The sequence below is a fragment of the Camelus dromedarius genome, chromosome 30 (assembly GCF_036321535.1).
Source record: "Camelus dromedarius isolate mCamDro1 chromosome 30, mCamDro1.pat, whole genome shotgun sequence".
NCBI lineage: Eukaryota > Metazoa > Chordata > Mammalia > Artiodactyla > Camelidae > Camelus > Camelus dromedarius.
Genome location: NC_087465.1, coordinates 15,790,009 through 15,815,413, shown reverse-complemented (window position 1 = coordinate 15,815,413; position 25,405 = coordinate 15,790,009).

Below are 25,405 nucleotides of genomic sequence, written 5' to 3'. Positions count from 1 at the left end.
AAAGTTGGTGCCACTGTAAAGTAAACACACTGATGATGCTGACAAATCAATGTAGAAAGCTGGTGTTTAGCTGCCAATTTTTCCCAAGGATAGGAAATTTGAGTTCCATTTTTATTCCTAATAGTACATGCTTAGATTTAATGCTGAATGAGGCACGATAGAAGGGCTCTGTGAAGGATGAAAGATAAATGCTAATTGACCTGAACTGGTCTGATGTTCTTCATTAGTGCTAAATATTCCTGAATCACCACTGCCTACAGATGCAAGACACAAAATCCCACAATCTCGTTTTGCATATTTAGTAGCATATGGAGTCTTGTCAGGTGGCCAAGAACTTTCTCATCCACTTCATTCTGAAGCCAGGGTGTTGCCCCTAATATAATACCTTGAACTGATTCTATTTTGGGTGTAATCTGCCTTAGTTGCTATTAAGATATTGAATTTTATGAAACAGCTGTTTAATACCATGTGTGAATTAATGGGAACCATCATGTGGGGTAGAACAGGCATAAAAAATTCAAAAACAGCTTATTTTAAAGCCAATTTCTTAATTAATGGTGTTTCAGAATTTTTCTAGAGTTTCTAAAGTGAAATTCTCCAAGAAGACTTTGAATTACAAAGTAGACTATGGAAATTTGTTACCAAAATTAAGGAACAATACTCTGTAGAGAAACTTGCTATGCTTATTGCCCAAGAAATAAATGTTAAGGTCCTTTAGCCCTTTCCTTTTATCCAGAATGAGTACAGTTGGTGGAAGTATCAAATTCTTGAAGAAATTTTGGTAATGATATACACAGAGTTATGGAGATAGATTTTGCCAACAGTTGTAATTGGGGGGGGGGGCTTTCTTGCAGAATATGTCATAGGATTACTTTGGGTACTTCCATGGACCTGTGAACAAAAAATACTGCAAACCATACCAGTAAACAAAGAATGCTGAAGCCATCAAGTCATCAGCCGCTGCAGCCACCCCCCAGTGAAGACAAGCCTGCAGCCCGGCCTCTGCAGCCACTCACAGTGGTGCACCATGAGGGGACTCAGAACAAGAAAGGACAGGACACTGGCCCTAGATAGCTAGGTGCTTTTCAAAGGAATGAATTCAATGAGCCCAAATGTTTGCTTCCTCCCATATGCAGAAAAGTGCTAAATTCTTTAACTTGAGATGCCTGGTTTTCTTTAGTTAACAAGTAATCTTTAATGTTCCGACTACCTGGTCTTTGCTGTAAATCTCTTGTATATCCTAGCTCCTCCCCTACCTCTTCAGAGCAGCCCCTCTGAGCCATCTGAGGGGCTGTCATCCTGGGCTGAGTCCTCAGAACTGTCCACTAAATAAAACATAACTCTCAACTTTTAGGTTGTGCATTTATTTCAGTCGACAGAACCAAATTTGACATCTTAAAATGGCCAGGAAAATGCCCCAGAAATGTGGGGGCAGATTCCTATGGAAATACTGTTTGTTGCGGGGAAGGAATGAACTATTACCAAATGTTTAAGACCTTTTTTATACCAGAACCCCTACAGATCTATTTAGATATTACAATTTCTGCTAGGATTACAGAGAGTTCTTTAAGGTCCCAGGGACAAATTAAAAGATGTGAGGATTTTATTCACAACTGGACACCTTGAGGGAAAATTACTATGTGAAAATCTCAGAGAATTAAGCCTGTGAGAGTATTTTTACCCCCTGGATCTAGGCAATCTAGACTGTACAGTTGGTGGGTGAGAGACAAAGTAATATTGAATTAATGGAGTAATCATGGCAAGATATCTTCTGATCCTGTAGTATTTAGAAATCAATTATAGTTCACAAGGACACCTTCCAGAAAAAAATATCCAAACTCTTCTTGTCGAAATTTTGGAGACCATTAAATTTTCTCCTAGACTGGTCTTAAGGAAAGTTGTCTTGAATACGCATTTTGCTACTGCATGGAGAAATTCACATTCACACTTACTTGCCATTTAATCCAGGCCAAACACAGCATTCTTGGGTGAGAACTGACTCTGATCCAGAGAAAGAGTATCTAAGGACTTCATTGTATTTAAAATGTAAAGACATTAACAGAGTCATCATTGTGTTTAAAATGTAAAAATGTTAACAGAGTCATAAGATCGCCTAGGAGAAACCAAGTATACTAGTTACTGTAAGTTAGTCTTAGGTAGTTCACTTGAAAGGCTGGAGCTGCCTGTTAAAATCTGTTTTAATTTTTGTGATTAAAACAAATGAGATAACAGCGCTTATATACTGAACAATTTAAAAATACCAATTTTCTAGATTAAAGCAGTGCCTAATAACACATACATTGGAAACACTGGCAACTGAACACTAGCTATCCATAGTCATTTGTCATATCAACACAATATTTATTTTACAGGGACAGAAAATCTTAGAAATTAGCCATCTTTTTGTTTGAAATGATAGTCCCTTATTTTAATTGAATGTTTATACTGGTTATGCAAAAAACAAATATCAATATATAAAAATGACAGTACACTTTCTAGTAGTGACCAAAAATGCAGAAATTATAATGAAAAAGAACATGGATTTGAATATATGACATTTAAAGGTAGTACATTGACAAAATAAAATATGCATATTTATTTCTCAATTCAACATTTTAAAATCATTTTACTATGTTTTCTAATGCATTTTAGAATTTATTAGAAAAAAATCCCTCTATAAGTTATGTGTAAGGTGTAAGATAAGGATCCTACTGTTGTGTTTTTTTTTCCTATTGGTAGCTAGAATGCTATATGTAAATACAAATTTACATGAAAAGGTAAATCCCACATTTTTCAAAGTCCTATTGATGCCAGTTTTAAATGTTGTCTTAATCCTATAATAAATACACAGGTACTCTGGGTCTGTTCATAGACTTTCTATTCTGGTCCTGTGTTGACTATGTGCTTCTGATGTTTTGACATCTGGGGCCTTGATGACTCTGAGGGGACTGCCCCTCCCAAGATTAGCCAGTTCCCAGAGATAGTAAATGACTTGCCTGGGAGCATGCCTTTCCCAGCAAACCAACCAATTCAGAGACCACCACCCAACTTCTGCTACTGGGCTCTTACACTTTGGGCCACTGTTTCCCTGCCCTAATTATCCCAAGGCTAGACGACAGCATCCTGCAGCTGGCTGAAATTACTCAAACTAGCCAATCACAAGCCTGCTTACTCCACGCCTTCCCAGGAATCCACAGTAAAGTCTCTCGCTAGGATGTTCCTCCACACCTTCTGCCTCTTACCTGACCCTGCTGTTTCCCCATGTGGCCCCGCATGGCATGGCCTGACCCTTTCTCTTGGGAACTGTGAGGCACAAATTATCTTTTCAATGCTTGTCATCTACTGATCTTTTGGCCTCACCATACCTTAATAATAATAAAACTTTCATTTTAAAACAGCTTCATTGATCTGTCATTCTAACCTCGTTCTTACAAATACTTTTTTGTGTATTATTTTGTAACACTCTCAAATATTTTGTAACACAGAAGCCAATCTCACTATTTTTTGAATCTCATATTAAAATGGTCGGCTGAATTAAGATCTAAGTTAACATGAGCATGCTCCAAGAAAGCCTCTTCAAATATATCCTACATAGAGTCAATGTAGGAAATGCTACATTTAATTTTTACAACTATCCATAATAATAGAAACCAGAATGGTGAAGAAAATAAGTATAAAACTAGATGTCAGAAGATTGAATTTTGGTCCCAAATCTGGTAAGTAAGTTATTACTTTAGAAACACCACGAAGTTTTCTCAGCCTCTTGTCTGTCATACTATAAAGAGGATGAGTTCCTTTCCCTGTTAAAATTCCCCCACCTGTCATCCTAATGCATCCATCAAATGCCCATGTCATGTGGGGCAGGGTCTCGCACAGAGAAGGTGCCGCACTTGAGTTTGTAGGAACGAACTGCTGATCTCCATCCACCTCATCATACTCATCACACACAGTTCTTTCTGTGCACTTTTATTTTCAATGTGTGCTTTTTCAGCATCCTTTCATCCTCATTAAGATCATCTGTGTTTCCTTCTGTTCCCTTACTGAAGTTAAATCATTTCCCCGACTCCAAAATGTTTTTGTTATTAAACTATGACGTTCAAGACAAGTTCATTTTCATTACAGTAACTGCTTTGATCATTATAATGTAGACTTAATTTAATAACGTCCTAGCTGAAAAAAGTTTTATTTTATCCTGACTCACGCATAAAATTGTTTAGTCAACATACAGTAATGTTACAGACTTCATGCAAATCAACTGAAAATACTGTAATATATATATCTGAACATCTATGAATATTCAAAAGAATGAGGAATTTTTATATATTACCTAATACTTAAAATATCTATATTCATGAGAAAAGAAGCAGGGGAATCTTATCACTGTCAACAATTTATTCTATATGATGAATCTTGTGACAAACTTGACTATGAAAAATATACTATCATATATCAGGGATAATTTTGCTTTTCCCTGAAATTAAGAAACTAAATTATTGATAAAGAAAGACAATATGCAAGATCACTCTCTTCATTGAACAATCAATATTTTTTTCAAACTCATTAAAGTTCTAAGGAATATATGTTCTGACTAAGGCAAACTTCTAGTCTTTTGCTCTGAATCTGCAAAAAGACAGGATCCTTCTTGTGACATGTTTTTGTTTTGTGGATTTATATTTTTAACCAAGTGATAATTGCTCAAAATCTAAAGTGAGGCTTAAAAGATTTCAGAACTCCCGCAGAATTTAAAATACTGTGCTGTTGAAGCACTGGGTAAGAACATAGGTAATATGTTTTCTATAGATATTTCTGTCTTAATAAGCTTTGCTTTCATATTAAAACTCAGCAAGAAAATAAAGATAGGGAAGGTATACATTACACATACTTTGCTTCCACAGTGCTTGTCATAGTCCATTTGGGCTGCTATAACAAAATGTCTTATACTGGGCAGCTTATATTTCTCACAGTTCTGGTGGGTGGGAAGTGTAAGATCAAGGCACTGGCAACTTCGATGTCTGGTGAATGCCTGCTTCCTGGTTCATAGACAGCCCTCTTACTGCGTCTTTGAGAAGTGGAAGAGGGAGGGAGGCTTCTCTTTTATAAGTGATACAATCACCTCCCACAGACCTCATCTCTAAATATCATTACATTGGGGGTGGGTTCAATGTATGAATTTTGAGGGGACAAACCCATTCAGTCGATAGCAATGTTGTATCCGATACTCAAAAAATGTACAAGCAGAGTCTATACGTGAAGTAACAGTACCATTAAAAAGTGAATAAGCTTAGAGCTAAATGAATAGCAAATATCCCTGTTTATTGAAATATGGATGGGAAAAAAATATATTAAGGCTTGGTCTGGAGAAGGCACCACACAGTATTGTAATGCTTCAGAAAAATATAACTATTATATATTTGATTTATTACACTGTGTATACTGTAATATTTGACAGCATCAAAAAAGCTACTTTAAAGATATCAAACAATATTACAACGTATTAAGCATCACCATACATATACAAACTGCTGAGAGCTGGGAATTAGCTGCACTTTTCCTATTCATAGGAAAGTGAAACTAATCCCATTAAATGTCCTGAGATGCTACTCACTTACTGCTTTTTCTTTTGTAATGTTTACTAATAATAAAGAGATTAGTAGTTACCACTTAGTAGATGCCTGTGGCATACTTTCAACATATTTTTTAGTAAATAAAATTTTACTTTAATTGCTATGTTTTCCTACAATTGATTGTCTGTTTAAGTAGTCTGCTACTTAAAAAAATCATGCCCATTTTGAAAGCTATAGTAGTTGCAACCATCAGGCACCACCCAACAGGACAAACCTATGTGTTGTAGGTATCATTATCTCCATTTTACAGGGTATTGATTGCAGCTTAAAACCATGATTCTGGTGGACCTTGTCACACACTGCTTAGATCCCACAATTTTGGGAGTGCTAGTGGAAGACAGCCTTGAGCTGAGAGCCCTTCGAGGACTTTTTCAGCTGCAGAGAGCTTCTCATGCAAGGTCATGCCCCTTTCCTCAGTGGTCCTCACCCAATTACTGATGCACACAGGAGTATCAAGACCTGCCCATCACTGAGGAGCCTTTTGAGCTCCAGAGGACCGCCTGTGTTCATCTGGGCAGATGGGCATCTTAACTGGGCCTCTCCCTTCTGCCCTCTCTGGTTCCCTTTCTCTCTCTTCCACAAGTGTTGGTTCCAAGGCACACCTAGATGCTAGACTTTCTCATAGTCTGTTTTCTGAGCAATCCATCCTGCAGCTGGTTACTTATTGCCCAAGGTTTTTAGATAGTCGGTCATGAGGATAGGATTTGAACTCAGGTTTACATAGCTCTAGGTCTGCTCCTCTTCTACACTATACTTACAGCCTTCTTATCCTACAAAGCATAATTCTGTTTCATTGACTCTTCCAGTTATTTTCAAATTCTGTTTATCAAGTATTCCAGTGGATGAATAAATTTTCATGGACTTCGTCACAAATTATCACACAACTGCCTAATTATAGGCATATGGCAATTTCAGTACTAATTAAATTATTGTTTCCTCATAGTCCCATTTCTAATTAGCCTCCTTATTTCTTTGAAGCTTTATTTTAGTTTACAAGTGGCTAAATTGTATGACTGTTCTAATTGTGCACACAAATTTAGTGTGGTCTAAAATGATGACCCCAAAATATGCTTTTAAATACATCAAACACATTCTATAGACATTTATTTTATCATTTGTACCGGTTCAGATTTACTTGAAAAGTATCTGGCATACTTGAACAACTGGATTTGTATTATCTGTAGCCTGACAGCTCTCAAAATAAGGTTTTAAATATAAAAGCAATTTCTAAGCTTTCAGCAAGATCATAACAATAGATCCATTTGCTTGTGGAATTAGCATCATACCTCAGTGCTATCAGTATGTCTGTGTAGGTTAGCAAAAACATATCTTGACTGCAATGCATGTTCCACATCTCAAAATGACTGTTACTTTGCATGCATCGTGACTAATGAGCACACGCCTTTTTGCAAAGAGCATTGTTTCGGAGGAAATAAACTGTCGTTAGTAATGTGTGTTGATTGTTTAGATCCCCTATTCAATGAAAAACATCAATGGCTTTTATTTGTTATTTGTATTTGGTAGAAAATAACCCCAGAATCCAGTTTCCCAGATTTATTTCCCAGAAACAGCATTCTCTGGGAATGCGGTAGAATCTACATGGCTAAGTGCCCTGTGATCTGGGAAGTATTTTACCAGAGCTGCTGCTGCTGCTGCTTTTACAGGGAAGGGGCGGGGAAATTCTTTTAAATTAATTCTTTGGGCTGTTCTGAACCCAGACCTCAGCCCACCTTCAGATGTGCACCTCTGTCCTGGACACTAGAAGGGCTGTTTGAGTTTGGACTCAGCTGTCAGCCTCTCCCACTGGTGTCATCTCTTTCTCTTTTTCTCTTTCTTTTTCTTTTCTTTCCTTTTTTTTTTTTTTCTTTTTTTTCCTTCTCCTTTCAAAGCCCCATTGTTGCAGAAGCTCAGCAATGGGCAGGGACCAAGGAACTCTTTGAAAGGAGACCTTGCTCTACTTTGCCATGGGGCTGAGCGGCACTAAGCAAAACCCACCCCACATCTGTCTAAATCACACTGAAGCGAATGAACTTTTAAACAAATGAGTTGCGTGTTTTTCTCTAATGCTTATTACTAGCTGTGCAGTGAGGCTGCACCGATTTCAAAGGCTTTTCAGTTCCTGCACAGAACTGAGAGACTGTAGCAACGGTTCTTTGAAGAGAAAACACCACTGTTGGGACAGGCGTGCAGCTTGGGCTTGGCTCAAAGACCTCCAAAAGTGACAGGGAACAGCAGAGGGGATGGTGCTGGCTACAAGCAGCTCAAGAAATTAATATAAAAAAGGCTTTCCTCTGTCCCCTACTGCAAATATTTTCTTTTGCAGGAGGAATCCTTGGAACTTGTCATACATATGAATTCTCTTTTAACTCCAAGGGGCTAACTTTCAAACCTGCCTTTTGGCATCACTCTGGATTTTAGACATCTTAATAACTACCTTTGATTGAAAAACAACAACAACTTTTGCAGCAGCTAAGCCTCTCTATTTTTTGCTTTTCCTGATTTGACATTTTTTTACGCATTTCTAGGAGAGGTTCATTTATTTTTATTTTATTTTTTCATTCTCCATACACGGATTCCTAAAAGAATCAGGTATAATTTTTTTTTTTATCAAGTTAGGGATAAAAACTAAATAAAACATTTAGTGTCTTTCACATGAAAGGAATTCACAGTATAACCTTCAATCAACAGGATTTTGGAGAGTGCTTTGGTATGTTAATTGGAAATCATTCTAATCTGTTCAACCACAGAATTTCTATTAGGTGGCCTTGATTAGGACAGTTCAAATTACGCTCTACCTGAAAGTGGTGAAGCTTTATTTCTTCAAGAATATCTTATGATTTGGACTTTTCGCTCATTTTGCCAAACCATTACCTCTATGATCCAAATTAGTGAGGTTTAATGTTGAAATTTAGGATAATTCAGAAATTCTGGGCAGAACAGAAAAAAAACAAAACAAAACAACTTCAAAGAAAAGTAGAAAAAAACTTTGTTATTTAAATATTTCTAAAACTGTGGCTACTGCCCAGTGTCTCATGGAAATCCTGGGAACCCAAAAATATCATTTCATATTATGGAGAATATTCATAAAGATGCTAAGTCTTTGTAAAGGAATTCAGCATGGAGTTACAAAATGAATTAATTTGTAAAATCAGATAGACTTGATTTTATTACTAGCTCTGTCAGTTTAGAAGAAGGGGATCTTGGTCAATTTTCTCAAATTTTTTGAGTTGTGAATTTTTCATGTGTAAAGTGGGAGAAAGATTGATGAAGGAAAATGTGAAAATAATTTACTAGGTAGTATATAATCAGTAAATATTACTGCTCCATTTCCCCTTTTTAATTAAACACGTTAAAATTAGAGTTCAAATGTATTTCACTTAAATTCTCAAAAAGTGTTTGTGAGTGACATTTTATTACATAACCTCTATTCAACTTCTTAAAAAATTGTTCCTGATGGTCAGATAAATTGTGATTATTATGTTATTATATCACACAAATCATTTTTTGCAACTTTGAAAATCAATTCTATTGAGGTATAATTTACATAAAATAAGTGTGCAGTTTGATGAGTTTTGACATACACACACACACACACACACACACACACATACCAAGTAATTAACCCCTCAAACCAAGATACAAAACATTTCCAGTACCCCTCAAATTCCCTCATGCCCTTTCTCAGTCAATACTTTACCTCATAATAGACTGAATGTGAATTTGTATTGCTTCCACATCGGGACTTTTATGAATAAAAGGGCTCTGAAAACTTTGGTACAGGAGTTTCATTTGCTCTATGTCCTAACGGACAAGTGTTGTCAGTCCTGTCGGTGTCTGGTGGTGTCTTACTGTGATTTTAATCTGCATTTCCCCGCAATGATGTTGCGTATCTTTTCAAACTCTTAGTAACCCTTCATAACTACTCTTTTGTGACTTGTCTGTTGAAATATTTTTGTCCACGTTTTAATTGGGTTTTTCACTTTTTGAATTTTAAATTTATTTATATAGTCTAGATACAAATCCTTTTTGTCAGACATACATACTGTAAATATTTATCCTAGTATTTGACTTACCTTTTCACTCACCTAGCACTTTTTCATGTAGAGCAGAAGTTTTGAAATTTTATAGTCTAATTTATCTTTTCCTTCCTTTCATGATTAGTGATCTGTGTGTCCTGTGAAATCTTTGTCTAGACCAAGGTTGTGTAGATATTCCTCTGTTTTCTTCTAGAAATTTTATAGCTTTAGTTTCACTTTCATGTATGTGATAAATTGTAAGTTTATTTTTGTGCGTGGTATCTTTGAGGTTGTTTTGTTTTCATGTGGATATCCCATTATTTAACTGTTTTTTGGAAGATTATTCTTTCTCCATTAAATTACCTCAGCACATTTATGGAAAATCAATTGACCACACATGTGTGGCTCTATTTCTGGACACACTATTTTGTCCCATTAATTCCTATTCACCTCCTTGATTAGTGTAGCTTCACAGTAAGTCTTGAAATCAGGTACAAGACGTTCTCCAATTATGTTATTTTTGTTTAAATCATTTTGGCTATTTTTCCTTGCTTTTCAATATAAATTTTATAATTACCTTATCATTTGCTACAGATAAGTGTGCTAGGATTTTTTTTTAAGTATACTTGATGTGCAATATTATGTAAGTTACAGGTGTACAATATAGTGATTTTATAATTTTTAAAGGTTATACTCCATTGTATTTATTACAAAATACTGGCTATATTCCCTGTATTGTACAATATATACTTCCACTTATTTTATACCTTTTGTACCTTTTAATCCTCGACCCTTATATTGCCTCTCCCATCCTCCTTCTCCCCACTGGTAACCACTAGTTTGTTTTCTATATTGGTGAGTCTGTTTCCACTATGTTGTACTCACTATTTGGTTTTATTTTTTAGATTCCACGTATAAGTGATACTATACAGTATTCGTCTTTGTCTGATTTATTTCACTTAGCATAACACCCTCTGAGTCCATCCATAGTGTTGCAAATGGCAACTTTTCATTCTTTTTGATGGCTGAGTAGTATCCCATTGTATATTCTATTGTATATATACACCATATTTTCTTTACCCATTTATCTGTTGAAGGACATGGGTTGCTTCTCTATCTTGCCAACTGTATAATGCTGCTACAAACATTAGGCTGCATGTATCTTTTCAAACTAGTGGGTTCTCTTCAGATACATACTCAGTAGTTCTATTTTTAGTTTTTTGAGAAACCTCTTACTGTTTTCCACAGTGGCTGCACCAATTTATATTCCCACCAACAGTGTATGAGGGTTCCCTTTTTGTTCACATCCTCATCAACATTTTGTTATTTGAGTTCTTTTTGATGATAGCCATTCTGATAGGTATGAAGTGATATCTAATTGTGGTTTTGATTTGCATCTCTCTGATGATTGCATTCCCTGATGTTGAGCATCTTTTCATGTGTCTGTTGACCACCTCCATGCGCTCTTTGGAAAAACGTCTATTCAGAAATTAAACAAATTGGTGGGGGGGGAGCAAATAGGAAGAAAATATAACAAATATGGACTACTCTTTTGAAAAGCTTGAGTTTATATTTTATAAAGGTTAAACAGATGAACTTCAGTGTAAAGATACTGGAGTTGGAATCTTGTTTCTCAGAAAAGATTGCCTTTGGGAAATCATGATACTCTTAAGAGTCAGTTACCCTGAATATAAAGTTCATTTTATGGAGTTACTCTGAGGCTTAAGAGAGAGGATATGTTAAAAGTAAAGAGCATGTGCCTGGCATGTGGTGATTATACAGTGATTAATATGCACAGATTTTATGGAAATTTTCTTTTTGTTTTGTTTTTATGTGTAATTTTTTGCTATTTATTTCATCTTGAATAACATATTTATTCAATTTTTTTTATGTTTACTTCTTCTAGACCTCAAATATGGAGGATTTGTTCATTGCATTTCTCAGATTATGGAACAGTATCTGTATTGTTCCACTTTATCTATTATTTACTTTTCTATTTATTATTGTTGAAGTTTATTTATTCTGTTTTACCACCATACCTCAATCCCTTTCTCCTCCTGTCACAAAAGAAAACCATTTTATGGTGCTTAATGTGTATGTTTCATGTTTGCATCCTAACAATAAGATTTCCTGTTGTTTTCTTTGCATATATTTTTAAGTTGTCTAATGGTTTCATGTAATGTGACAATGTTTCTTACCTTTTTCATGACACAGTACATTTTTAAAGATTTCCCTCTGTTGTATATAGTCACCATTGCCTTGATCAACAGTGTGTATCCATGGCATTTTACTTATTCTTATGCTGAGAGACACAGAGATTGCTTCTCAATTTGCCACTACAAATGACATTTTCATGAATATCTTGTACACGATCTGGGCTTGCACTGCATTTCTCTGGGATATGAATATTGTAAGTAAAGTTGCTCCAATCCTCACAGGGATGGTAATGCTTAATTTGCATTACCAGCATGTTCCATAGGCTGACAGTACTGATGTCTGCTCTCATCAGCACCTCCAGAGGGTTCCTTACTTTCTACCTCTCCACCAATATTTGGTGTTAGCCAATTTTTCAGTCAATTGATGTAAAAAAACATGTTGTTATTTCAATTTGCATAATCATAGAAATTTATAATGATTTTGAACATATCTTCATGAGATTCTTTGATGGTTTTTATTTTTAGAATTCATCAGCTTATAGACTTAGAATGAAAGTGAAAATTTGATAACTTGTTAAATGAAGATAACCAAGCCAATTCCCTAAATTCACTACATGCTTTAAATTACTTTCTTTTAAGTTCTTTTACTAAACTTCACTTCATGTATATATTTAAATCAGAGCACATTTAAGCTAAAAGTGATCTTTGCCACTTAGACCAAGTTTTTGGTTTTAAGTTTGGGGACAGTTTCAGATTTTGGAGAATTTTTGGAATCATAGTAAAAAACATATATAAAAAAATTTGGTTTGGGATGCAGTGTACTATCACTACTGATGTAATTATGCTCTAGTATTGATCAATTTTTTCCACTCCTGTCTAATCTATAAGTTACCCACTCCTTAGCAACTGGCCTACAATTGATTCTAGCTGGCCTCTTAATTCTCTCCCATGTCCTTGAACAAGTCTCACTTTTTCTAACCCTTCTTTTAAACAGCAATTTTAAAACAGACATCATCAAGACTCCATCTCTGTCACACTCTCATTTTGTTGAAAGCTATGTGCTTCTGAAGTGATTTTTTTGAAAGAGCTCTGACATTAGGTGGTCCCTTTGTCATAGAACTAAGGGGGCCATGGATAAAAATGCAAAGATGAATATACATACTTGCTGTTTTCTATTTATGGTAGTAGATTGAATTTCAATTTGGAGTGTAATTTACACCTTTCTAATTTATTGAAGCAAAACACCCCAAGCAACAAGGAAATCTGGTTTCCTTGATTTCTTGCTACTCTTCTGTCCAATTAGCTTTTTATTTATTTCTTCCCCATAGCCTAAACACAGCACAATTACTTAATTTTATTTTCTAACTCTATTTTCCTTTAGTAGACTCCAAGAAGGAAAATTTCTCACTCTGTATGTAGGATCCCTACATGCTTCTGATGGTTATTTGCTTGCCCCATATGATATATGTTTACAGTTCATATGCATTTAATATGTATTTAATTCTTCACCAGTATTATTAGCAAGATGTTCTCTGTAAATATTGATGATTCATTAGACATACAATTACAGCATTAGGCTTGTGGGTTTTGGATTCTTTTTTTAACTTTTTCTCTAAACAATAGAATGATAATTAATTGTGTAAGAAAAAAAATTAGGTCAGAATTTATTCCCTCCAGTATCCCTCCCTAACATCTCTTGGAGGGGTCCACCTCAATCTCATATAGATACCAAAATTCATTCTATATTGTTGACTGTGCTTATTGTGCTACTGCTTTGCATATTTCATAGATTTCCCATCAACTATTACTTACATTCCAAGTAGAATTACAAACAGTATAACCTTGCCATCATATAAATAGATGTGTCTCTCAAAGAAATAGCGTTCAAAGAATTGAAGTATTTCATCAGCAATAGAAATAGAGCACTAAATCTGTTTTTACTTTTTTACTACTACTTGAGGGTAAGAGGGATTAGTGAAAACCAAGATCTCAGCAAAGAACATAAATCCTTATTTTTTTTCTGTGATTTTATCTATGCTGTAAAATCATAAAATTCAGAGATATAGAAAGTTTGCTTCAAATATATATAGTTAGTCAACAGATTAGAACACAACTGAAGTAAATAAATTCTATGTAAAAATTTTCAGAACTCTCTGCCAACCCAAAGAATTTGGATCCAAAGAAAATGGATCTTTATAGAAACTTGATAGTTGAGGTCAGCTTGGATATGAGAAAAATGAGTGTGGTGCTGTTTAAGTCTTTAATAAACAGGTAGAAGATGAACTGCTTTCAATCCATAGCTTCATCACAAGTGAAAGCTCTACATTGTGCTACAGTACACTTCATTCAACACAATCATGAAGGTACCTAACTGAGACCAAACACTAACAGGACCCAAAGAAAGAGAAGTAGCATGATAACATACATATCCCATAACCATTTATTAATATATTGCAAGGAAATCACTTATTTTGTTTCTGTTCTCTATGGTGTTCTAGTAGAGAAAAATCACTAGGCCTCTTCTGTTATCAGGACTCTCAAAGAACCAAGTTTTGTTTTTGTTTTAGTATTTAACTGTATGTCTTTGAGATGGGTGTAAGACATAAGGAAGAACATTTAGTGTCAACTGGTCTTTGATAACCCAGATTTTATACATAAACATCCTTATATTTTATTCCAATGAAGGGAATTCTTTCTACCCTTCTGTATCAATATGGTTGCAATGAAAACTATGATGTTTGATGAGTTTTTATGACTTCCTAAACCCTTGTCTCAGCTGGTTCTTGAAGATTAAAAAAATAATTTCTGAAACAAAAGTAAAGACAAAAATATTTTTGTCCTCTTATAGAAAAAAACTCTTTAAGCAATTAAATTAAACTTTTTTGATGTGTCAAAATATACTGTTAAGGTGATATAGTCATTTTTGTATCCCTTAACTAGCTGATAATCTGCACTGCCATTGAGTTGTAGAAAATGTTGAAATGTTGTCAATATTTTGAAACCCAGAGACTGACTAGCCCCCAGAACATGTAATGGTGCAGGGAAGCCCTCTGGGTAAATATCTGTATCTGTGCTTCATCATTCAGACAATGTTGACAAGCTCATCGAAGCAGACATGTTTACTGCACTTAATGTGTTTGCATCTTTCCATCTCCATGTTCATTTGTATATTTCTTGATGATAACAGCTCCCATATGGGGAGTCTGGAATTCCACCATCACCTAGCAGTAATAAGGTATACTTCCCCCACCTTAGAGGGGTAATATCAGAGGAGGACTAGTCAAAAAATCAGAAATTTCACATTGTTTAGTGGTAATGAGGGCACAACACCACCCCTGAGGGCTAGTGGAGTGAGGTTAGTGGAAGTCAAGTGAGGAGGACAAAGTACTCCTACATCTTCCATCCAAGGAGGGACCAGTGGAGGTCTCGTGGGGAACATGAACTCCCACCCCTACTCTGCAGTAATTTTGACCCATTTCTAGAGTCTCAGAGGAGGCCACAAGGGGGACGTGTACTGTATTCATCATCACCTGGTAGTGGGAGGTTGCACCCTCTTCTTCCCTTTTTAGGTATCAGAGGAAGGCACCCAAAACTGGTTTAAATAAGATCTAGAATCTCATTACATAATACGTAAATGTTCAGGTTTCAATATGAAATTATTTGCCATGTGAGAACAAAGAAAATCTCAAACTAAATGAAAAAAGGGAATCAGTAGATGCCAAGACCAAAATGACAGAGATGTTAGAGTTACCTGACAAAGATTTAAAAGCATAAAATTCCTTCAGTAGACAATTACAAAGATGTTTGAAATAAATTTGAAAAATAGGAAATTTCTACAAATTGACATTTTAAAACTGAAAAACACAATAACTGAAATAAAACCTCAGTGGATGGACTCAAAAGCAGAGGAAAGGGGACAGAGGAAGAATCTGAGAATCAGAAGAACAATAGAGTTACCTAATCTGAAAGACAAAGAAAATATACTTTTTATAACATTTTTTGTTGATTTATAATCATTTTACAATGTTGTGTCAAATTCCAGTGTTCAGCACAATTTTTCAGTCATACATGGACATATACATACTCACTGTCACATTTTTTTTTCTCTGTGGGCTACCATAATAATTTGTGTATATTTCCCTGTGCTATACAGTATACTCTTGTTTATCTATTCTACAATTTTGAAATCCCATCTATCCCTTCCCACTCTCCTCCCTCCCTGGCAACCACAAGTCTGTATTCTCTGTCTATGAGTCTATTTCTGTCCTATATTCATGCTTTGTTTTTGTTTGTTTGTTTTTGTTTTTTAGATTCCACATATGAATGATCTCATATGGTATTTTTCTTTCTCTTTATGGCTTACTTCACTTAGAATGACATTCTCCAGGAGCATCCATGTTGCTGCAAATGGCATTATGTTGTCGGTTTTTATGGCTGAATAGTATTCCATTGTATAAATATACCACCTCTTCTTTATCCAGTCACCTGTTGATGGACATTTAGGCTGTTTCCATGTCTTGGCTATTGTAAATAGTGCTGCTATATGAACATTGGGGTGCAGGTGTCATCCTGAAGTAGGGTTCCTTCTGGATATATGCCCAGGAGTGGGATTCCTGGGTCATACGGTAAGTCTATTCCTAGTCTTTTGAGGAATCTCCACACTGTTTTCCATAGTGGCTGCACCAAACTGCATTCCCACCAGCAGTGTAGGAGGGTTCCCCTTTCTCCACAGCCTCTCCAGCATTTGTCATTTGTGGATTTTTGAATGACGGCCATTCTGACTGGTGTGACGTGATACCTCATTGTAGTTTTGATTTGCATTTCTCTGATGATTAGTGATATTGAGCATTTTTTTATGTGCCTTTTGATCATTTGTATGTCTTCCTTGGAGAACTGCTTGTTTACGTCTTCTGCCCAGTTTTGGATTGGGTTGTTTATTTTTTTCTTATTGAGTTGTATGAGCTGCTTATATATTCTGGACATCAAGCCTTTGTCAGTTTCATTTGCAAAAATTTTCTCCCATTCCGTAGGTTGTCTTTTTGTTTTACTTATGGTTTCCTTTGCTGTGCAGAAGTTTTTAAGTTTCACTAGGTCCCATTTGTTTATTCTTGCATTTATTTCTTCTAGGAGAAAATTTTTGAAATGTATGTCAGATAATGTTTTGCCTATGTTTTCCTCTAGGAGGTTTATTGTATCTTGTCTTATGTTTAAGTTTTTGATCCATTTTGAGTTGATTTTTGTATACGGTGTAAGGGAGTGTTCTAGCTTCATTGCTTTACATGATGCTGTCCAGTTTTCCCAACACCATTTGCTGAAGAGACTGTCTTTATTCCATTGTATTTTCTTGCCTCCTTTGTCGAAGATTAGTTGACCAAAAGTTTGTGGGTTCATTTCTGGGCTCTCTATTCTGTTCCATTGGTCTATATGTCTGTTTTGGTACCAATACCATGCTGTCTTGATGACTGTAGCTCCATAGTATTGTCTGAAGCCTGGGAGAGTTATTCCTCCAGCCTCTTTCTTTCTCTTAAATAATGCTTTGGCAATTCTAGGTCTTTGATGGTTCCATATAAATTTTATTATGATTTGTTCTAGTTCTGTGAAATATGTCCTGGGTAATTTGATAGGGATTGCATTAAATCTGTAGATTACCTTGGGCAGTGTGACCATTTTAATAATATTGATTCTTCCAATCCAAGAGCATGGGATATCAACAAAGAAAATATACTTTTAAAAAATGAACAGAGCCACAGGGATCGTGATACACTCTTGATAGAAGAGTTAACATTTGTGTTGCTAGAGTCCAGGTGGAAAAGAGAAAAAGGAAAGGGATGAAAATGTAGTTGAAGAAATAATGGCTGAAAAAGTTCCCAAATTTGACAAGAGACATTCACTTATAGATTCAAGAAGTTCAGCTAAAGATGATAACCCCCAAATTCAAAATAAGACACACTATAGTTAAGTTTCTGAAAACTAAATCTAAAGAAAACATTTGAAAACATGAAGAGAGAAATGATACCTTATCTACAGAAGCAGAACAACTTTGGGTGACAGCAGTTTTCTTATTAGAAACTATGGAAGCTTCATGGAGGTGGTGCAATATTTTTCAAGTGCTGAAAGAAAACTGTCAGGTAGGTATCATATTCATTGATAATATCCTTCAGAAATGCACTGAATATCTAGACAAAGGAAAACTAAAAGAGCTTCAGACCTACACTAATAGAAGGGCTAAAGGAAATTCTATAAACAGAAAAGTGATAAAGAAATCGGGGAACTCATAAAGGAAGAAAGAACACAGTAAGAAAAATATGGGTGTATATAATAAACTTTCCCTCTCCTCTTGAGTTTTCTAAATTATGTTTGATGGTTGGAACAAAAATTATAATACTGCTTGATGTGACTCCAAATGTATGTAGAGGACATATTTAAGACAATTATATAACAAATGGAGAAGGATAAAGGGATGTAAAGGAAGGTAAGGATTCTACATTTCACAATAGCTGGTAAAATGACACCACCAGGAATCTATAAATTATGTGTATATAATAAAATATCTTGAGAGCCACTGAAACTACTACAAAGAAATATATTCAAAAATATACATAAATCAAATTGGAATCCTAGAAAAATTTTAAACACCCCATAGAAAGAAAGGAAAAGAAAAAAGAGAAATGAAAAATAGAGAGAACAAAAAGAAAACAAAAAAATAAAATATAGACTGAAGCATTAATACATTAATAACTAAGTCAAACATAAGTGACCTAAATGTATCAATTAAAAGACAGAGTTTGGCTGAATTTATTTAAAATTATGATGTAACTACTTAATGTCTACAAGAAACTCACTTAAATATAACCAAATAGGCAAGTTAAAGAAAAAAGATGGTAAAAGTCACTTCAGGCAAACATTAATCAAAAGGTAGTATGAATGACTATATTAAAATTAATAGAGATGGGCAGAGATCTTACACAATATTAAGGACAATCCATCATGAAGAGCAGTAATCATAAATGTATATATACCCAGAACAGAGCTGCAAAGTATATGAAGTAAAAACTGATAGAATTGAAAAGAGAAATAGATAAATTCACAATTATAGTTAAAAACTTCACAATCTCTCTCTCAACAGTTGATAGAACAACTAGATAGAAAATCAGCAAGAGAGAAACTCAACAACATTATCAAGCAACAGTATCTAATTGCTGGTGCCAGCACTGTCCTCCAACAATAGCAGAATACATATTCTTTAATGGTGCTCATGGAACATATACCAAAATAGTCCACGCGCTGGCTGTAAAACAAACCCCAACAAATTTAAAATACTTGAAATCATACAGAATGTGTTCACTGGCCACAAATGAACCAAACTAGAAATCAATAATCGAAGTATAATGAAAATATCCACACACTTACAAACTAACCGATGCAATGGATCAAAGAGAGAGCAACAATTTAAAAGATACATTGAACTGAATGAAAATGAAAATACAATGTTTTAACAGTTGTGGGACACAGATAAAGCAGTACTCAGAGGGAAATTTATATTACCATGTTCACATAATAGAAAACCTTATAATCTAAACTCCTACCTCAAGAATCTAGAAAAACAAAAGCAAAATCAACCCAAAGCAAAACCAGCCATGCCTAGTGTCATTTAACATGGACATATGCCAAAAGTAAGTATTGTCTTAATTATAATGTGTAAGTGTTTCCTCTGCTGAAGAGTTTGATTCTTACCAAACATATCTAATAATTGGAGGAAAACAACCAGTTTGCATCATCAACGTACAATTAGCTCACACACATTTTCTTCTTGCCTTTTCAGTGTGAAAATGTTTTCAAAACAACAACAATGTACACATACTTTCACTACAAATGTACTTGCCTATTCGATTAGTAAAATACATTTTGAACATGCACTATAAATTTAGGTAGAAAAATAACCATTGTATTTAGAGTCCTTTAGTTAAGGGATAATAAGAAAAAAAAGTCAGTGATTCTAGAAGTACATCATGTTAACCAAGTGATGACAAGTTAAACACTGAAGTCTCATACTGTGTAATAAATTAATTTCATTTTAGCAAATCCTGAAAATAGCATGTGCTAATGTCCTTAAAAATAAAAATGAAGGTATTAGCCCACATTTTAAAACTTTATGTCAAATTAAGCCACTCTAGATTAGAATTTCTGTGATTACATGCTTATCTCCTTTACTGTTTCAAAAGCAATGTTATTGCACAAAGGAAATTTTTCTTTGAATATTTGAAAAACAATATGGTATTCACAGTGCCTTCAAAATTATCCTTTTGTCTCTGATTGGGGTATATGCCAAAGAAAATTAAAGCAAGAAAGTAAGTGAATCCACAATGGACAAAATAATTTGGTTAAGATCATAATTTGGGTTAGATCAATTACGTCCCATTGAAGACCGTAAGACAATGGTAAAGCTATTTACATTTTAGCATTGTTGAAACATTCTTTTTTGCTTTTCATTGGAGCCTAGAAAAAATTATGTAATTATTAAGTATAATGACCCTTTTTAAAAAGGAGATTGCTTCATACGATCAAAAGACAGGCTGCCAAATTTATCCATGTTCTTTCCATTTTCTTTTTCTCCATAAAGCAAAAAATAATTGCTTTCTGTTTATTCTTTGCCTATTCTATGAAACTTATTTTGAAGGTAGTCATACAAAATGCTGACATGGACAATAAGAGGTACTTTGTAGACTAGGTGTTATTTAATTAAATATAAAAAGCAAATTTAAAATAATACTAGGCTCACAATAATGAGACAGCTCTAATTGAAGGCCACTAGAGTGCTTTTAGCACACCCCTCAGCATCAGGCGGTCATGGAGAGTAGCTGTTCCTTCACAAACCATCATTCATCAGCACCGCCTTATCCTCTTATCCTGAGAGATATATTCAGTATCATTATAGCTTCCATGTTCCATTTCTCTTTGATTGGCTAGGCTCCTCTCAAAGGTCTGAAATGAGGGTTTCTTTTAAACACACACACACACACACACACACACATATATTTAATTTATATATTTATATGTATCTTTAAAGATGTAGAAGAGCCAGAGAGAATATTACAATCCCAAATTGTATCGTTCATTAAGACAGTAAAATACAATGAGGGTATTCTTGAATCACCATCACTAAATTATTAGCTGAATATTACAGGAACAATAGAGCAGAGCACTGAGGTTATTGAACAGAATAGATATAGGTTATCTGTTTAACAGTAAAATCAAAATTTTATTTAAAATTAAAGCACTGTATCAATTCCCTTCTTTTACCAAATTCTACTATATCCTCTTCTCTGTTTTCTTGAGTTATATTTGTCAGCATAATGATGTATTTAACACCAAATTTAGAAATCTTTGAATTATGCTGTCTTGAGTACTAGTATCTCACAGTTTGCATTTAGATACTACTGTTAACCAAAGAGTTATTGATCTATGATAGGTATTAATTCAGTGATCAACATAAATGTGCTAAATAGAGCTATAACTACATAGCTAAGTGATTGTTTCATCTTGAAAAGATTTTCAAACTATTTTAGTAGTATGACTGAGGAACAGCACCAAAATACCTCCAAACTAGCACCCTGGGATGTTAATAAATGTAAAGGTTTAAAGGATTCTATAGGCAAGTAAGTTAAGCAAATATAAAATAAAATAATTTTCTATTTGTTTTACTCTAGGGTGTCTTAGAATTTTCACTAATTGATGAGCATATTAAGTGGGGCACCCTTTTGTGAATACTCATCTTTCCATGGGATTAGTGGAAAGAAGAGTTCTCTATATAAGGAAACATAAGTAATATTCTCTTTTCTAATAGATGTAAACAAAATTGTCTGACAAAGTCGTGTGGCCCAGGTACATAAGAATAATGCATTTATAAGAATCATCTGATGCCCATTTTTCATTTGTTGTGATATTTGATCCAAACTATTTCATGTCCCCCATTTAACTTTTGAATAAAAAATTAAAGCTAAAAGCAGCTCTCGTACAGGAGAAGAGCTGCAGAGGGCCAGAGCTAAGCCAGTAGGCTCTATTTTTGAAGCAGCCTTTTATTTCTGCATCTCTGATATCCCAGGCATAGCTTTCAAAAACACTTCTCTTGTGACTAGGTTGCTTTTATCTTTCCCATTTTATTAAAGGAGTTAAATGGAAGGTATTCTGAAACTCCAATTTAGCTTTTATTTTTCAATAAAAATGACAGTCGAAAAACAGTGTAACCACAGGAGAGGCAGGGCAACCTGGCACAGAGGGGGTGGATGCCCGCTGAGATGGGACTACAAAGTGTTTGGATAACACACTCACCAGGCTTTCTAAATACCTTGGTGAGACACTGTAAGAGGAGGGCAAATAATGGTCTTCATCTTTGAATTCACCCCAGCTCTTTCTACTGTCATGAAATTTTTATTTAAAGAAATCTAAAAAAAAGGAGACCATTTGAATATGGTTCTTGAATACTCTAATGCACTTGTCTCGGTTTGATGTTCCTTTGTGCCATAAGTTAGAAAGTATATTTCTCATCTTCATTATAAGTCCAATAGCTAATCCCCTAGACATCTCCAACTAATCATAATGCTCCGTCGACAGTGTATACCTTTAGGTAATATGTACAAAATTTATACAGTGATGTCCTAAGTTGTGAATGTAAATAGCCCCCATAAATAATCTTCTAAAGTATCATTTTAGATTATCATATTTAGAAAAGACTTAAGTTTGACAAAAACTCCATAATCCTTGAATAATTTCTGAAAAATACCACAAGACATACGGTAATCCCAAACATACAGTAGATATAGAGAAGAAAGTGATGCATTTGGCTTATTTTATTTTTTTGCCAGCATCATGCTAACAATGGTCCTGTTCACTAATTTATTTTAAGGATGGTATGTGTACATGGATAACACTAACAGCTGGTTGATTACGGTATAGAAGTGTTCATACTGACTGAATCCAATATAACAATATAACAATCAAATATAACAAATTTTGTAAATACTGTCAGTCTCATTTTGCAAAATCCTAAATGAGAAAGGAATTCACATTTGTACTGACAAATGGAGACCTAGAGGTAAATGATAGAGGCTGAGATAAAATAAGGGGAGACACACAGAATCAAGCAACTCAGATCCTTGGGTCTCCTCTCCTAAAATGTAAATTCCATGATCTTAGGAGACCTGAATGTCCTGGGTGGAGATAGTCTGAACTGAGTCAAAGCTGAATAACCCTGGGGTTTGCAGTTGGGCCCCTCCAAACCTTTTTCACTTAAATGTGCCAAGTTAAAATATTAGTGAGAATGATTTTCTACAAAAAACATGAAATGAGACAGTTAAGTTTCTGAAATGTAATAAGGGCACCTTAACTGTCAGATATTAAAATGTGACGTGCAGGATAAAGCATCCTGTTTTCTCCTTGTTCACCTGGTTATCAGATTAATGCATTTTCCTCTCAATCCACTGCTACTAGTGGCTGCTATAGAAACATACATGTTTATCCAGCCCTCTCTTTACCAGTAGTTACAAGTTCATCAAAATAACTGGAAGGACTAGACAGAATTGGGCTGGGGGTATGGGAAGCTCCATGATAACAATGTCTGAATCTTCAAGATACCTCCCCCATCATTTTGACAGGTACATTTTTCTGCTTGTCCCTTGGTATCACTTTCAGCATATAGCAGATTACACAATAAATTTCACTTGCTAATTTTTTGTTTAATTTATGACTATACAAATTATTTTGACAAGTATGTTTGGTGGAGAGACAATATTAACAAGGTGGCTTTATATGTACAACAAAAGAACCTGTCCCTAGACTTAAAATACAGCTATAAAGCCAACTATTTTAAATTTACAACTGGCTGTACCAAGTAACTGTGAAAATCAACATGCAATCATTAAGAAAAAATTTTTTTAATATGTTGTCACATTTCTGGAACTGTTTAATGTTAAAGAAAACAGACATGCCAGGTAGATAATACCTGACTTCCATTAAAGAAACAAGATTAACTGCAACACGCCTTCTTTCATAATGAAGGAAGCCATCTGCTTTATTCAAAAAGATTCCTGGAATTGTGACTCTTATTTGGTTCTTACATTATAGTTTCCATTTGGTAACATTGACTAATTAATAGATTGATTGCATTTTGTCTATTTTGACTTTATAGAATGAAAGCTTCTTAAGAGATGTGATAACACCACAAATGGTATTCCAAAGGACAAATGATTGTATCACCTGGAGATAACTCATTACTTAGACAGAAAGAGTTGCTATTAAGGATGGAATATAAGATGCAGAACCTTTATGACTTTATTCAAAACATTTAAATTTCAACATGTCCCTGGGCCCACTGCCTCAGGAAGTGGAAAAATAAGTTTATTGCCTAGATAATTTAGAGTAACCTTTCCTTTTGCCAGAATTGTCTGGAAAATTGTATCAATTTTCTTTTCTGAAATTATAAAGCTTTTTTCCTGAAATTTGAGAAACACTGTTTTGACTAGTTGAAGACATTCAGGAATTCCTCTGCCCCCTTTAAATTCAACATCATTACTAAAAAGTGTTCTTTCTGTTATGTTTGTAGCACTTAAGCTGAAGCTTAATTCCTAAACAGGTTCAATTTTTAAATTTTATTATGAAAATAATATACAGTCATTGGAAAAAGTCCAAACAATGCAGGCTTATATAGAGTAAAAGTAAAGTCATCCACATTCAAGCACCCCTACCTTACTACTCTCTAGAACTAGTCACAGTCAACATTGTTAGGATCACTTATCTAGATATTTGATAGTGTACATCCATGTGCAATATTTTGTCATGGGTGTATATAGTATATAGATTATACATATAAATCTGTATAGATATTTTTCTAGTTCTGGCTTTTTAAATTAACACTATATTTTGGAGATCTTTCCATGCAGCACAAGACTGCATAATGTTCCAAAGCACTGATATACTAAAAGTTATTCAACAATTATGTGTTAAGGAACATTCCAGTGGCTTTCATTTTTGCTAGTTCATACAGTGTTATAGAAAACATTTTTACATATAAATCTATGTGCATATCCTTGGACACTTTGACAGAGATTGCCAAATTGTTCTGCATAAAAATGATACAAATACACATTCCTACTAAGACTCTTACACTTTCCCAGCTGCCCTGGTCTCATGTTCAATCAGCTGATGAGAAAGTAAGAGTTTGTATTACAAATCTCAGATAAGAGAAGAATTTTTGAGCTTCCCAAAATTTTTATTTTAGACTTAGAAGAAGAGTAGAAACTTTTCAGGGAAACCTGTGGGAAAATGACTCAGACAGAGCAAATGGAATATTCAAAGGCCCCCAGTCAAGAGAATGTCTAGGGTGTATGAGGGAAAGAAAAGAAGTGTGTTAGAGTGTTTGGGGAGTTGTGTGATTTAAAATATTATGCCTGCTCCTAAAAAGCCTTCAAGGATGGGTTATTCCAAGGCTCTAAGGCTGCCCACTTAAAAAGCCTGGCCTTAAATGATGCTTTGCTCATTGGAGCTAATGCTGAAATGTTAATCAGAAATGACCAGAGGACCACTTCCCCGATGCATCTGTTTTTTGCTAGTTACT